This window comes from Atractosteus spatula, chromosome 8 (assembly GCF_055471065.1).
Source record: "Atractosteus spatula isolate fAtrSpa1 chromosome 8, fAtrSpa1.hap1, whole genome shotgun sequence".
In the NCBI taxonomy this organism is placed as follows: Eukaryota; Metazoa; Chordata; class Actinopteri; order Semionotiformes; family Lepisosteidae; genus Atractosteus; species Atractosteus spatula.
This window is the reverse complement of record NC_142713.1, coordinates 48,085,719-48,102,394: the sequence shown is the minus strand read 5'-3', so window position 1 is coordinate 48,102,394 and position 16,676 is coordinate 48,085,719.

Below are 16,676 nucleotides of genomic sequence, written 5' to 3'. Positions count from 1 at the left end.
GGACTTTTATATACTGTAGCTATTTTTTGTTTGGGATGACCAAATTCACATTAGTAACATGTTTAATTCCACAACACAAAAACAGCACAGATTTCCTTTCTTCTTGTAATTTCATTGCTGTAAGGTCTACATTTAATGCAAACGCAAGCCTCATAACTTACAAAAGCAACATTTTATGGTCCCAGAGGTGAGATAACAGAAACAGCATACTGTTTGCTTAGACGATTTGGGCTTAACAAGCCATGAAGGTCACTGGCCTCTGCTGGAAGCATTCATCACAGCATGTTACAATTGATATAAAATAACAGTAAAGGAAACATGGAAGCATGTCCACTAAGTGCAGTGTTTCATGTTGTTTATGGTGTAAAATGGTATTGAATTCCACCTTCTTTTGTGATGGCTTCTTAAGATTGATTAGTGATGAAAGCTACAGCAGATGTCTGGGCAAGTTATCACTTGAACTTGAAAATTTTAGTACAGTACAGGATCACCAAGCATCATATACTTGCCACTGCCAACAATGTGCTGCCATTCCAAAATGCACACTGAGATCTCCCCTGTGGATGATAAATAACTCAAGCACCTATTGTAAGTAGAAAAATGAATCTTAAACTATTCTTGGTTTTCTCTAAGTCAATATAGGCTTTTAATATTGTTCCAAAATACAAAAGTTTGTTTTATGGTGTTGTGTTTACATAGCGGGACCATTTACTAACTAGGTGAAGGATGAAGAGCTACAGGACTATTTTTTGGGGAATCATTTTTGATTGGATAGGATATTTTGTTTAAAATACTACCCCATTTTTCTGAAGGGTTGTTCCTCTCTGCAACAACATTTTCTGTGTCCTACCACCTTGAAAAGATATCTATAAAAGTCACAGTTTAGCATGAATCATGAGACCTTAAAGAAACATGATTTAAAACGAGAATGCACAGATGCTGTCTGATTAATTGCACATCAGGTATTAAAATTAATCCTCCCTCTTCAAAGAGGTTACTTAAAAAAACATACATCAAAAGAAACTAAATCTAACAAGAACGCAAATGTAACATCCACCAAAGAGGGATTAAGGAAGTCAGCTGTTCGTGTCATAATAAAATTTTGCCTTGATATACAGATGTGCAGTAGCTTTAGCAGCCTTTTAACTATATGCTATGAAGCACCTCTTATGGTCTGCAATGACGATTCCCTTATACTGTTCAAGTCAAAGGAGCACAGATCTGACATTTTGGTGACTTTTAAGCACATCTACTGTAACTATGCTGAAGATAGGATGACGCCTTACACAGTAAAAAAAGAAACAGACTTCTTGAGAAAATGACATGAACGAAATATCTCATCTGTACAATAACATTAGAAAGTGATTTTAGAAAATTGCACAAAGATCAAGCATTATTAAGGGCATTTTGTTGTAATATAATTACACGTCTGAGATTTTAAAAAAGGACAAAACATAAAAAAGTGCATTTAAAATACAAAGACAATCATAAAAGCTCTCCTTTTTTTAATTTTAATTGCCATAAAAATATAACAACTTCAATTATCATTTTGAGTAGCATTCACGGAGCTCTTGACCTGCACCTCCTTGTACCCAAGCAATTTAATTTAACCCAAACAACTTATTCATTTTATATTTTTCAACGAAAATTCATAATAGGGTTACAGAAGAGGAATCAAAGGCTGGAGGGCTGACCTCATGTTCAGGCATTGTAAATAATTAAATATTGTATTCCATGACTGTCTGATTCTTTTGGTGCATGCTGTGTTTCTATTCTGAGGTAGCATAGGAAAAAAATGACAAAAGAGATTTCCAAGAAATACAGAACTGATATTTTCACAAATATTCTCGATGTGGCACCCATAACAAGCCAAAGCTTACAAACAGAATACAGCATTTGCAGGGGAAACAGGGGTGATAATGATGTTTATTTCTAATATTAGTGTATGCAGCCCTAAATAATACAGGAGCAATTAAAGGTCTATTCCATGCTGAAAAGAGAATAAAAGAAACAACGTTTCACCTGTAGAACCTTCTTTGGGGCTGGTGCTGGGGGGCCGTGAGGGGCTGTAGCTCAGCACCCTCTGACCCTGCAGGGGCAAAGCCTGAGTGGAGACAGGAGATTCCTTCTTCTCCTTCTGAGGAGAAGAGACCTGGATCCCTGGGAGCACAAAAGGAAAGAGAATCAAAGCCTACAGTAGGTATTTATCTATAGGAGCATTTTAAACAAGTTAATGTGTGACAGAAACATAATTCATGACAAACATAAAGGAGAAAAGGGGAATCCAAGGCTCTTGTCATTTAAAATATTCAACTGGCACTGATAATATAGCACAAATGTACAAGTAAAGGTTTATTCCATGCTGAAAAGAGAAGAAAAGAAACACAGCGTTTCAGCTGTGTCACACCTGAAGAAGGCTCAACAGCCGAAATGTTGTGTCTCTTTTATTCTACCTTTTCTTTCTCTATATGCATCTTTTCTTTCTCATTTGATTTGCTGACATCCTTGCAATGGGATTTGAGAATTAGGTAAGTAAAGGTTTTATGGCTGCATATGTGGAAGTGATATGCATGTTCCTGACCATTGCACTCTTGACAGCACTACCCTGGTTGATCCATATTGTAAGTAATCGGGTTTTGGTCATGTCTAAGGAAACGTCATAGGCCATTTAAATTATGGTGTCTACAGTCTTGTAAAATGGATTTCTTGACAGGAAGTAAACTACCTATTTTTTTTTCTCAAAGTGGATGTAAGATCTCCAACGACAAAGTCTGCAGGTCCATATACAGTACTGTACAGTAGATCTCATATAGAGGTGGTTTGAGTCCTGCATTTGATAGAACCACTGGAGAGCCTGATTGTCCATTTCAAGGTAAAACTGCTGTCCCATCAGGCAAAACCATAGATTTTCCAGGGTCCAGCTATTTGCCAGCACTCATTTTCCAATGGGGGAATGTTATATTATTAGACTGTAACCTTTGACAAATAATCCCTGTGGTACACCCCTGTCTACATCCATCAAGTTACAGTACATGTTATATCAATTAAGATGACACATTTTCTGTTAACAAGTTACTGATCCTTGTGCATAAATTACTTTGGATTCATATGGCCAAAAGCTCAACCTTTTATGAGCTTCTTGAAAATCTAAATTTTGGCATACTGTACAGTACAGTATTCTGTAGTTTTATCTTCTGCCTTTGTTGCTTGTTAAAAGACTTCGTAGCAAGATGGTTAAAGAAGATTCTCCCTTTCTACTTCCATGTTGGCTGCCACTAGACATACTATTGAATTATATGTATGAATACTGTGGAATAAAATATGGACACTCAAAGACCTCACCACCAGTTTTCCTTTCTAACCAAAGAACATCACATATCTTAATAACACAGTTCTTTTGATCCTGGTTCAAATAAAGAATACAGAAAATAAACAATACAAACAATAACATTTCCCTCTCTTCACATGCATGTGGTTTTTCCCATCTCCATAAATAAACCTTGAGAAATGGGGTTAGGTTTGGCCTTCTGAGGCCACCATAGGCTGACCCACCCCGGAAGTACCAACACCAAACAAACGGTGAGTATCATCCATTTTGAGAGTGCTCTCCATTCACACCACCATACTCACTCATACCTGTGTTTAAGTATGTGTTTTATGTACGTGAATGTATATGAAATTAAATAATAGCAGTTACTAGTCAAGCCCTGAGTGTGCACCCTCAGGAACATATCTAGCAACTGCTCAATTGAAGGTGTATGAATAGTGTATTTCCTGTGCTACCTGTACTTCTTGACAGTCTCCTCTATCACAATCATTTTACCACATAATTTACAGTACATCATATTTCTCTAATGAGACATGTATTGTAGGTCCCTGTTTCACCTCTCCCAGTCATGATTTCACTGACCTGTCTGCCTACATCCTTTCACAGGGATTGCAAGATTCTTACTCCAGAAACACATCAGAAGCCTAGATTATCTTATAATTGCATCACACTTTCCACCTTCTCTCAATGATAGGTAAAGTCCATAACAGAGCCGCAGGGGCTTATCTGGCATTAAGTGGAATAGAGAGAAAGTAACTCCTCTCTGGATAGGGTACTGGTACACTGTAGAAGTTACCTTTCAGCATTGCTGAGCTCTGCTTATACAGTTAGGTAGACTAGGGAAGAGTACCTTGCTCAAGGGTAGAACAGCAGAGTTCGCAATGGGGAAATAATTCAACAACCTGTGAGTTATAAGTTCTCAAGCTTACCCACTATGCTATGCTTCCCCTGTTCTCAAAGTTTAAAAAAAAATAGATTTTTTTAGAACCTCTCCATCCATTTATAGATTTCAGCTTTTCACCTTCTGCCCAGATCTCCATTTATTTGGAAACTATATCTTACTTACTTTCTTTTTTGCCCCAGATGGGAAATCTATTATTCTCTCCTGCTCTGCCCTTTGGTCTGCCATGCTTAACATCCCTGCTTCTTTTCTCTCTTCCTCACACTTGAAAGAGGCTTACCAAATCAAAATTCTGTTTTTCCTTCTTTTATACTTTTCACTGTGTACTGTAATTTAGCTTGTTCATATGTAGCCAACACATGTTGAAGCAGGTCCCCAGTCAAATCTCTTCATGTAACTTTGCTCTACCTAGTGTTTCCTTAACTTCATCAGTTAAATGTTGATGTGGATTGTTCTGAAGCTAATAAAATAACACATTTCCATTTGCTGGAATGGTGGAGACAGCATGAGTGTGAATTTCCCCTTCTATGCTGAAATGTATGATTTGTACGATCTATCCCTGCATCAAGCACTCTCTCCAAGAAAGTGTTCTCAACCCAATGATAAGCATACTTCAGTGAAGCCAGAAACTGTAGATTTCTTTTTTGCACAGCAATCTGTCACAATGAGTGCTCCAAGAAACACATTTAAGATGGATCAATGTTGGGTTATCATCCTTTTTATTTTCCTGTTGCTATATTGTCCTTTAGATTTGTGTTTTAGGTATTATTCTGTACTGAAAGTACAGCTTTTTGTATGGTTGCTTTCATCCCTTGAGTTAATTGTGTATGTATGACAATAAATCTAAGGGTTACTTCTGTTTTTTCAATGTTTTATTTAAACATTTGAAGTAGGATTATATGTATAGATAAATATGTATATTGTCACCTTATTTGGCTACGTTTGTTAATGTTCTTGTAATATAGTTCAATAGTTCAACCAAAATGAGACAAAATCTTGAGTTTGTTCATCTGCTTTAATTTAGGTTCTCTGTATGTTTTTACAATAAGTAAATGCAAGATTTTTTGCTTTTGGCAACAGTACAAATGCACAGTTTCTACTGTATGTGCTATCATTCTTATCCTATCATAATTACAAAAGTACTATAGATTTTCAAAATAGCCAGTTTAAAGATAGAAAATTAGTCATTTACTATTTAGCTACAGTGATAATACTACAGATGCAGCCATTCAAAGTGTGCCACTACGCCGTACCATGGTACGTGATTGGCTGGCCAAAATGACCGACAGGGGCACTCGTGGTGCATTGGTCGGTAGTGGAAAGATTTAATCATTTAATCTCTTTACTGTGCACGTTTTAATCCGCTTAGTATTGAATATTTATATGGAATTTTACTACTAAAGCCTCCAATTACCCAGACTGTAAGCATGGGAATAAAGCTTTGTTTGATTTCTGAAACCCTTTCTTTATGTACTGTTTTAATTCAGGTAAGGGTCAACTATATATACAATACTGCTGACAGCAGGAAAATTCCTATACTTTACTCAGCAGTGTCTTAAAAACAGCACCCATGGTGTTCAAACCATTTTTTTTTTTTACACAGAAGACTGACACAGCTTCGCGTTGTGAATCTGTTTTTCTAAGAAAACATGTCAGTGGGGGGAAGATGGGCTTGCCCTTATAAAACTTTGAAAATACCTGTGAAACCGGTTTGTTTACAAACAATGTAGACACAGAGAGAGAGAGAGCTGTGATAACCGCGCAGCGGCAGGCGAATGCACATTAATGTAGGGCTTTCGGGCTCATGTGGATTTGCGCCCTACACCCTGCGGTACCGCTGTGTACATACAGTATGAACATGTTGTGATATGTAGAAATATAAAAGGTCAATAGAATGCCAATAATATTTTCCATTTTAGTTTTTCAAAGAAATGTTTATTTGTTAAAAGAAAACTGATGGCGACAGCTGGGTTTGAACACCCGACTTTAGGGTTATAAATCAGTCACTTAAGCTATCACACCACCAAGGCAAGTCATGTGACAGCCACTGAAACAGCCATACACATATCAATGGAAAATTTTCTGGTGACAGCTCAAATGCTGTACAGGAAAGTTTCAGCTTTATTAGCTCCACCTGCCAGTTTTACCAGGTGATTCTGGACACTATTAACATAATCTAATTTGCATACGGTACAGCGCGGTATACTGCGACACGCCCACCGTGTTCTACCGCAGCACACCCCGCTTGTTTTGCATCTGTATATTTCTATTATGTTGTTTTCTATTATACCTTAAAATATTTTTTTATAAATGTTTTCAATGGATGGCTAAAGAATATCATCATGTTTGCTGATTAATGATTTTTTACAAGTGAAACTTTATGCATCCATGAAGGTTGGAGGAATTATCAACAATAATATTGGGGTGTGATATTTCTACTATGCCCTTGTACGGTACATCTTTTTGAAAAGCATCTGGATGTACCTGACACCTCCGGGAAACAGCACCCTACAACATAATGGAAAACCCACACCAGCAGTATATTTCTAAAAATCAGGTGTTGTTAACAGCACGTGGACCCTGAGTTCAATGTCAATGCCATCCCCATGCTATATCATTAGCCTACTCCACACAGAAACAGTCCACAACCTATTATGCAAGGTTCTGTGGAGTGTTGTCCAATGAGAAATTATGGAACACGAGAATCTCTAACTTAAAACATGAAACGGGTTCAAAAACTGCTAATGTTTGCCTCTTAAGAGTCTTAAAAAGAAATGGGTAAAGGCACATCAATGTCATGAAAAGCGACATCAATGATTGTAATGATTTCTATAAATATTTCAGTTTTGACAAAAAATCTATATTTTGACAAGGAGTGGACAGTTGTAATACACAGTATAAAAGCATGCAAAACTAGATCTTTATCCTTTTCTATTTACAGTATGGCAAGAAAGTGGTAGGATATTGTGTTGTTTTTGAAATATTTGTTCAAAATAGAATGTTTCTTGCTGTTCTTTCTTATTTGAACCTCACCTTTTTGACATTCTGAACAACTTCAATGTGAAGAAACGACGTGCTAACGACGAGCTATTAACAAACCCTGCGCAGTTCTCGAGACGGGGTCCGAAAGCTAAAGTATCCAAGACAGGAGACAAAGAAGAGTGGTCGGTATTACCAAGCAAGGTCAAAGCCAGGTAGTGAGAACGAAGTCAGACAACAGATCCGAGAGGGGCATTACAAGAGAGAGGAAGCAAGAAATCCAGAGTTGTAGGTGAGGGGATCCAGACAAGGTAGAGAGGGTTTCAGGAAAGGAGGGCGAGGTGAGCTCAGGAGGCGGATAAAACCTAATACCGAGCACCAGTAGCAGTGAGCAGAGGGTTTAAAATAGTTGCAGGGAAAAGGTGTGTAATGAAGATTGAATAATTTGGAGTTAATTGGTGCCTGTTGTGCTTGTAACAAAATATTAAGTTAACTAATTGAAAGTCAAGAAAGTTGCATATGATTCTTTTGTTAATAACTCATTTGTGTGATTATTTTGAGAATATAATATATTTAAATTATACTGTATGAGACTAAACTAATTTTCTCAATATTGGAAATTCACACTATTTTTTATAGTGTAATGTACCTTTATCAAACTTTCTCTTAACATAGCAATATAAAAACAACCACATTAAATACTAAACACCAGAATCTGTATTTTTAATAAACTGAACCCAAGAGTTGTGTATTAAGTGTTCTCAGATATAACTAAGCAGATTTAGAATGAAGCTTTAACCTGAAGCTACTGTTTTCTTTGTTAGACTACTAGGTGATTACTAGAAGATTTTGTTTAGAAACTGGAGCATGTCTCGCAGAAAATGAAAATCAAAAGCTATTACTAGCTTCATTTGTAATTTATTTTGGCTACTGAGGTGTTTTCCAGAACGTAAATCACATTTTAAAAACTTTGTAGGGTACAATGAATGGTTAAAATTATTTTTTAATAATATCTATCAAATTTAAAACCTAAAAATGACAGTTCCAGAAAATAGTAATTACAAATAGCTTAATTTCTTCATTTAAAAATTACAAAACATTTCTGGCACTGAAAAAAAATCTTCATGTTCATCACTGAAGAAAGGTAAAAATGGGAGTAAGATTCCCTGAGGGCCAGTCTTGAAATATGCCTGCCAAATACATTATTTATTGCAGCTGAGAAGCACAGCCCAAGCTCCAATTAGCTGTCTCGTTTCTGGTTGAAAATGTGGCCTTCGGGACCTACTATAGTACAGCATTATGGCTTCCTTGATAAATAATCTTTGACTATCGGGACTTGGAGAGTGAATTGAAGTTTTCATTTTAAGGACCATGGAGATGAACCAAAGAATTTGCAGCTTTAATTAAGCCTATATAAAGAATGAAGGGCACTAGATATAACAAGCTAATTTGGGACACTGCACTCTGTGGAAACCCTAAGGAGGTCACCTAATGGGCAGTACTTGAGAGAGTTCCATAAACATCCAGCACATTAATAAAAGATACTGTTTATTATATGCAGTAGCATATATTGTGACAATTTTAAAGCTTTTCAGTTATGTTCACTCTGACAACGTACAGTATGCTTGACATTGTGCCTTGCTTACTTTTTAAACAGAAAAAAAAACAAAAAATAAACTAATCTTGACTGTTGAATCCAGGTCTGATGTTTAATAAATAGGACATTGGATGCAGGATTGTCATGCAGTAATTAAAAATACCAGAGGTATAGTTCACATTCATACTAGATTTAAAAATTGTGTGTAAATTTTTATGGTTTATTCCTGTAGTCACTAATGTTCTGGTGCTTGTGTAGAGTTTGTGATGAAACAATTGCAAAAAGCAAAAATTCAGTTTTCCCAAGAGATGAATGAACCTTAAAAGGTTTAATTATATTTTAATAATTTATTTTGTGGGATGAAAAACACTAAATTTCCTTTTTTGAAATGCTTTAATATGCACTAACTCTTTTTGAAGAGGTGGTAACTTATAGCATGAAAAAAACATTTGAGATGGTTTCAAGATGAGTAAACTGAGGATGTGTACAGTATAATGTTTGTATGAAGAGAAAGTTACATTGATGAAAGATGTACAATTAAGGCTTTGTCTACCTTGTTTGTTGGTAGATTCAGTTACAAGAATATTTGAAAGCAGTCTCTCTGGTAATCTATCATATATACCTCCGTAGATTTATGTATATAAAGACCCAAATCAACTTTCTCATTCTTACCATTTGAATATCTTTTCACAAAGCTTTGAATGTGATAGGTATAACATCTGCTAGTTTGCATTTCTCTGGAGAGAGAAAAATCTCAAGGATTGTGAAGGATCTGCACATTATCAAAGAAGTCAATCATCATTTATTACTCATGTTTCAAAACATTTGGTTGTTTTTGCTATCTGATGAGAGAAGTGACAACAAAATTGAAGTGAATCAAAAGTGGAAGTCTAGATGAATAAATAAGTTTCTGGTTTAATTTTGCAAAATCCTTCTTTGGTGCTTACTCCATGCTAAGTCGTTTATATAATAAGCAAATGCATAACCACTTGTAAACATGTCTAACATAGCTTCTGTTTATTAAAACAAACACATTTTAGTTTTTCTCATTGTTAACAAGAAAAAAAAGTCATTTAAGGTGCTATGCGGCTTTTCATGTTTGCTACGTTGGCATAATTTGCATATAGTTTTATAATCTTCATATTCTTCTGAGGATGGCACAGTGCCAGAGGGCTGGGGCTTTGAGTTCAATTCTGGATCTGGGGTGCAACGGCATCTGTGTGGAGTTTGTATACTCTCCCCTTGTTCGCATGGGTTTCCTTGAGGTGGTCCAGTTTCCTTCCACAGTCCAAAGACATGGTAGTAGATTTATTGGCTCCTAGGAAAATTGGCCCTGGTGTAAGCATGTGCATGTCTGTGTCTGTCCTGTCTGCCACAGGGCATGTCTGCCCTGTGATTGTGTTCTGTCAAGGGTGTACCCCACCCTGCGCCCGTTGCTTCCCAAGACTGAATTAGGTGAAAAAGTAAGAAAATGGATGAATGGATGTTGTGTGGTGCTCAAGAAGGAAAGGGCTGACTCTAAGCACTGAAGTTCGTAGAGTCCCAAACACCACAAATTGACCTTGGGTTATGTAAATGGGCGGCTAGACTAGGATTCTCCACACAGTGGGGAGCATTTGGCAGAATGCCACCAGGATTAGGATCAGAAATAATCGGACAGGACTTTCTGGATAAAGAAACTTTTCTGCCTTCCTGTGTGTCTGGAATGACATCAGTGAGGGGCACCCTAATCCTCAAATCAACTCTAACTGTCCTGTCAGGCACCATGAGCCTGAACCATAGCAAAATGTTAATGGCTTTGGACAAGCATACCTTCCTGTCCTCTTTTCTACTGTGTGAGCCAAAAACAAAAGAAAACATTGTCCAAACTTTACAAAATGAATAAAAGACATTTGTCAGGTTTCAAATGACTGAGACCTGTGTCATTTATGAGCCATAGCAATGACAATCGTGCTCTCTAAACGCTCCCCTTCTTGCCAGTTAGAAGAGTAGATCAGACATTGTATATCAAGCCCTGAAATTAAGAAGGACAACCTGTGCTATTTTAAAGGGAAAAGATTGCTGTTTATGGTAATAAAAATCTAATCACTTAAATCAGAAGTGGAAAATGTATTTTAGTATTTTATTTTAAAAAGTTATGCCTATTTATTAAAATGAAGTGTAATTTGACTGATAGGCAGATAGAGAAGCATAAAAGTCAAATTGTTCATTCAAAAGATGATTAATCCTCCATAACAATGATTACCTAAATAAAAAATAAATACTACCCGTTCAAATATTATTTTGCATTTTAATGTCAGATTCCATCATATTTTTACCACAAATAAATAATACAGAACTCTGTACATACAGTACAAGAAACAAAAAGAAACACTCCATTTTAGAACTCTCCTGTAAGACATGAGTTAGTTATTTAGAAATGATATACTAACACTTGATGATGGAGAACCCCTTTATACTTTCTAGGCACTTACAGTAGTATCCCTTTTCACTAATAAATAATGGATACCCTGAATCTTTCACTAATGAGACATGCATTAGCCACTTATTAGTCATTTAGTGTCACTCAACAAGCTGTGTTTTAGTAATAAAGAAATTGTACTTGGTTTACAAGCGACCCCTACGTCAAGTGTTACATTGAAGATAATGTATTTTGTAAGTGACCAGGAAGTGACCTTTTGTATGCCTCACATGGAGAGGAGGTCCAAAAAAGAAATTATAATTGGAGGACTAAATGTGATACTAAGCAGGTGAACACAAGAGCCCCACAGACATACTGTAGCAGTTTCTGGTACTGAAACACATACAGTAGCAAATAAAGTAGCCTTGTTACTGTACAGTATGTTTTGGGACACAGGTTTATTGCAATCTCTAGGCTCTGGCCAAAACTTTGTTAATATTTTTTAAAAGATAGTGACTGACAGATTTTTTTAACTCTAAACCAAAGTTTTTACTTTGTAGCTCAAAATGGCAGTGTAGTGCTCCCTGCTGAAATCAACAAAAAGACTACCGAAAAATGAGCACAGAGTGCTCTTCCTCTGGGTATGGACCTCATAGTTGCCAAAGGAATTGTTAATTTAATGGAATCTTTTTTTAATTAATCATTAATACAATATTTTTTTATCACACAGTATAATATATTCTGCCATTGATTTATTTCTGAATGTTTTTTTATTTACAATGATTGTGGCTAAGTGTCAGATTGTAATCAATCTCCCAGTAAATGTCACATAAGAAGTAATATAAATTAGGAAATACCATCTTTCCCACCTTACATGTTGGGTTAGGGTTACTACTCATATGCTTTTAATGCAAGAACCAGCTCATTAAGCTGCTTTTGGGAAGATCTTTTTTAATCACCTTTGAAGGTAAGATGTTTAAAATGCCACATCTCTTAGTATAAAAAGGTGTTTTTTGCCCCAGGTAAACTATACCACCCAAAGAATTATCTGACTTTAACAGATAAGTTAATAGAAAGACATAGTCGAAAACACTTTTAGTGTTCTGCTAATAAAACAGAGTAATTCTCACACCTTTTATTAGCATACTGGCCACTTTTTAAAACCAGTATTAACACAGCACCACTCTTTCTTGTTAATTCATGTCTTTGATAACAATAAAATGCAACCTTATAAAGTAAAATACTGACAATATACCATAATGTGTGGTACAGTGTTGATTTTAAAAATGCATATGCTAATGTTATACATTTTTCCAGCATTTTGTTTTTTGAAACAGCATATCTGTTTAATTACTTCAAATATTGTAGCCAGCAAAATGCAAAGGCATTCACATTTGTTATTTGATTGGTTAGATGTAAATGAGCATTTACTAGCAAGAATAGGGATTGGTCCAAGAATTCCATTATTTGATTCTAAGACCAGGACCGGATTAAAGTTGTGTGGGCTTGGAGAATAACTGTAAGGAATAGGTCCAGTTAATGGGCTGAGAAGGGGTGAACAATAAAGCCAAATAAACGTGCATACAGCTTATGAAAAGTACTGAGATCATGGAGAAACTCTGAGGCATGACAGTGAAGGATCAAAAGGAGAAAACCTTAAGTCAATGTTCTAGCCATTCTAATTAAAAAAATAGCTGAGGGAGAGAAAAAAGGCAAAGTACAGTAGATGAAAAGTAGACTGTGCATATCTGAATAACTGACAAATAATAATCTCTCCGAGACTGTGCGGACTAACGTAACCAATCAGATTGTTGTTTATCACACACATGGAAAACATGGTTTAGGGTATTTAATTGTTTCAGAAAGCTTCCCAACTTTGACCTTCATGAGGGGATAGCACTATCACATAAATTCCTTGAGGTCTCCAAGTTGTAATTTAAGCTATTTGAGCCTGTAGTGGCTGTGAATACCTGAGAAATACGCATGGTTAAAAAAAACTCTTGAATTGATCATTTTTGGTGCCAGAAATTGGATTGTATTTTAGTTTTCTCTATGTGTCTGTGTCCTATACAATTTTGGTACCATGATTTGGACACCCAAGGCCCACTCAAAGAGGACATCGTTACCTGAAGCGGTCCTTGTGATCAATCTGATTATGGGTTTTAATATTATTTTTAATATTTAAGTTAATATTTCAGTTATACAATATAAATACAGAGGGAAAGAACAAGCAGAGTGAATCAACCTGCTTAGAGAAAAGGGACCACCATGAAGGGAAATCCCTTAGTCAGAGAGACAGGGCAAGCATAAATGAACCTACAAGTTGAAAAACCAGGAGAGAGACATGTAAGAACTTAAATTGTTGGATTGTCTCATGGTGTCTTTTCCTGATTGAACTCAAAGTCATTACAATAACAATAAAAAGGTTGACTTTTGAAACAGGACAGTTACGGAAGGCCCATAATGGCAATCCATATTTTTGAAACCACTTCAATAATTGGACGTTTTGTATTTTGTTGTACCATGACAACAGAAAAAAAAATATATAGTAACGACAAAATTGTAAAGCTTTGAAACAGACTTAAACTGTATATGGTCTTACAACTTAAAATGTTGGAAGGATATATAGTGTTCCAGTGGAAACAGGTGGCTCGTTTTCAAAACCTGATGAAGAGTTTCCTGGGGACCTAATGTTGATTGATTGTTGATTAAATAATGATGATTGGGATTGAAGGGAGGAGAAACTCTACAAAAAGTAAAAAGGAAACAATCGAATTCTATCGCCATTACAAAATAGAGAGTAGTTAAAGAGAATAAAACTCCTTTAAAAAATTGTATTAATGTTTTCAAAAATAGAAAAAAGTGTTATGATTACATTAAGAAGGTCCACTAAATTGGGCAGCTACAGAATCCATTACAAAATTTAATATTTTAGCATGGGCAAACATGAGATGATGTACAGTAAACAGGATTGGTGTAAGTAGTAGTTAACATGTACAATATACACTTGTACATACGGCTTGCATAATGAGCAGGGAATAAAGATCTTTGAGAAGGATGGACAATAAAAATTATAGGAAAATATGGAGACAGATGTCTGAATGAAAAAAAATAATCTAGGAGGCAATCATGGGGAATGGCATGCTGGCAGTATTGAGTGTAGAACAAAGAGTAAAAGCAAATAGAAATAATAACAAAATATTCATCCTGAGAAAGTGATCAAATACTGTCTAGCCTAGTCACCTAAACAGGGATTGAAAAAGTCTACTTAAGGTCTGTGAACCAAAACTAAACTGAAAACAGGGCAGTAATATATTTATTGGAAGGAATTATTGAAAGTGTTTCAAATGATGGTCCTCAGAACGGAACAAGAGATTGAGAGAGATGAGGAAATAAGTGTTTTGAGAGAATGTGAGTCTGGGAAGTGTCAAACTACATGCTGCAGAAAGTATCTGCTGTAGCAGCCATAGATAAGTATGATCATACAGGGGACCACTGGTAATTAAATTAAATAATATGGAGAGACTAGCATCCTTATGGATAGCAGGCATCCATACAGTTTAGGACTTATGAAGGTAGGGAATGGAAACTAGGACTGTAACTGACAAACCATCTTAATATCAGAGCCTAGCTCAGACAGGTTTGGTAATCATTTATAAGCATTGGATGAAAAATCATCTGTAGAACTGAAATGCACTGTAATACCATTTCTAATCCAGGAGTACAATACAACAGGGTGTTGTATAAATATTTGGGGAAAGGAGGCAGTGCTGCATTTCAGAGATGGTTAGCTGATCTGGGGAGGCAGTGTTGGAGAAAGCATTGTGTAGTACTTTAAAAGATGCAAAGAGCAACATTAGCACTGAACTAGACATACAGTATGTGACAAAGTCTGATAGTCAGGCCTTTTCAGATGGTACAGAATACTGTATGTTTAAGTGCAAAATACAGATTAAGAAAAAAACACATTGCTTGTATCAATAGTTTACCCATTGCTCTTGGATAATTGAAGAACTGCTTACTAATATTTGATTCATTTGTAAAATGCTTAGATGTAGCTGTAACTAAATTGATCAATTCAGATGTAGTAACAAAAGTTCTAAAAACTGACATTTCCATGGGAAGGTGCCACCTGGGGATTAATTTGCATTAAGAAACCCATTTCACCTGAAGGTGATAATAAAGGACATCGCAGATTTTGTGGTATTAACAGTATATTCATATTCCCTATTATCCTCAGTGCTCCCTAGAGCTCAAATGTTTGATTCGATGAATCTTCAATGAAAGATTGGTGAAGCAAAACTTGTCACATAGGGGCCTCGATGCCTTATTTTCAGTATTAACTTGTCTACAGTCTTCGTAGGGCTAAAGCCATAAATCTCTATATAATAGAGATGTCTAACACTCTGTCAAGGTAAGAGTGAAGAGCGGTAAAAGAACGTTTTCAAGGAATATCGATAAAGGTTTGAATTACTCAGCCATGAGGCGACAAAAATCCATCCCTTCATTTTGTAAACTGCTTTATCTAGCACAGGGTTGCAGGGGAGCTGGAACCCAACCTGGAAAGCAACTGGCGCAAGGTGGGATACACACTAGACAGAACATCAGTCCATTGGAGGGCACACACAGACAGACATACACTCGCACCATGGACCATTTACAGAAGCCAATTAACCTACTAGTATGTCTTTGGACAGTAGGAGGATACCAGATCACCCGGATGGAGACCACATGATCACTGGGAGAATGTACTATCTCCATGCCGATGCTGTAGATCCCTAGGAATTGAACTCGGAGCCCCAGCGCTGAAAGTCAGAAATACTAACCAATGTGACAGTGTGCCAACCTGTGACCAAAAATCAGAGGTCTAATTTATAGCATGCCGAATATCAAAAGCGAAAAAAGTGTTCATGAAATTATACATTACCTTGTAATGTGCTCTCTCAATGTCTGTATATGATTATATACTGTACTTGCGTGTCCCCTTTTTTTTATCAACACTGAGAATGTTAACATGTGGGTCTCTGTATGCAGCTGATCACAGCATTTGTGACACCATTACAGATGGGGTACTGTAGGAGTTGTGTGAATTTAATTTATTAATTATAATAGTAAACTGAGTGAGCTTACTTTGACTATTAGGAATCAATTGACGCAGTAACAAGCAGTCTGCACACAGACTCAGAATACACAGAACAAATTTATTGATACATTTATTAGTAAAAACCAATGGGAAATTTGGCCAACACACAGGGTAACACCCTTACTCTTTTTGAGAATTATTATTATTATTTTCATAATCTTAAAAACAAACTAATCTCCCTTACATTCCCACAAGCAAAGACCACTAGGTCATTTTGTGGCTGAGATCACAGAGAGGGGCCTCACTGGAGATCCAGACCAACACCTAACTCTGTGATTTAATAAGCATTGCTGCTACAGTACATAGAGCAGTGTTTCAAACTAAGGT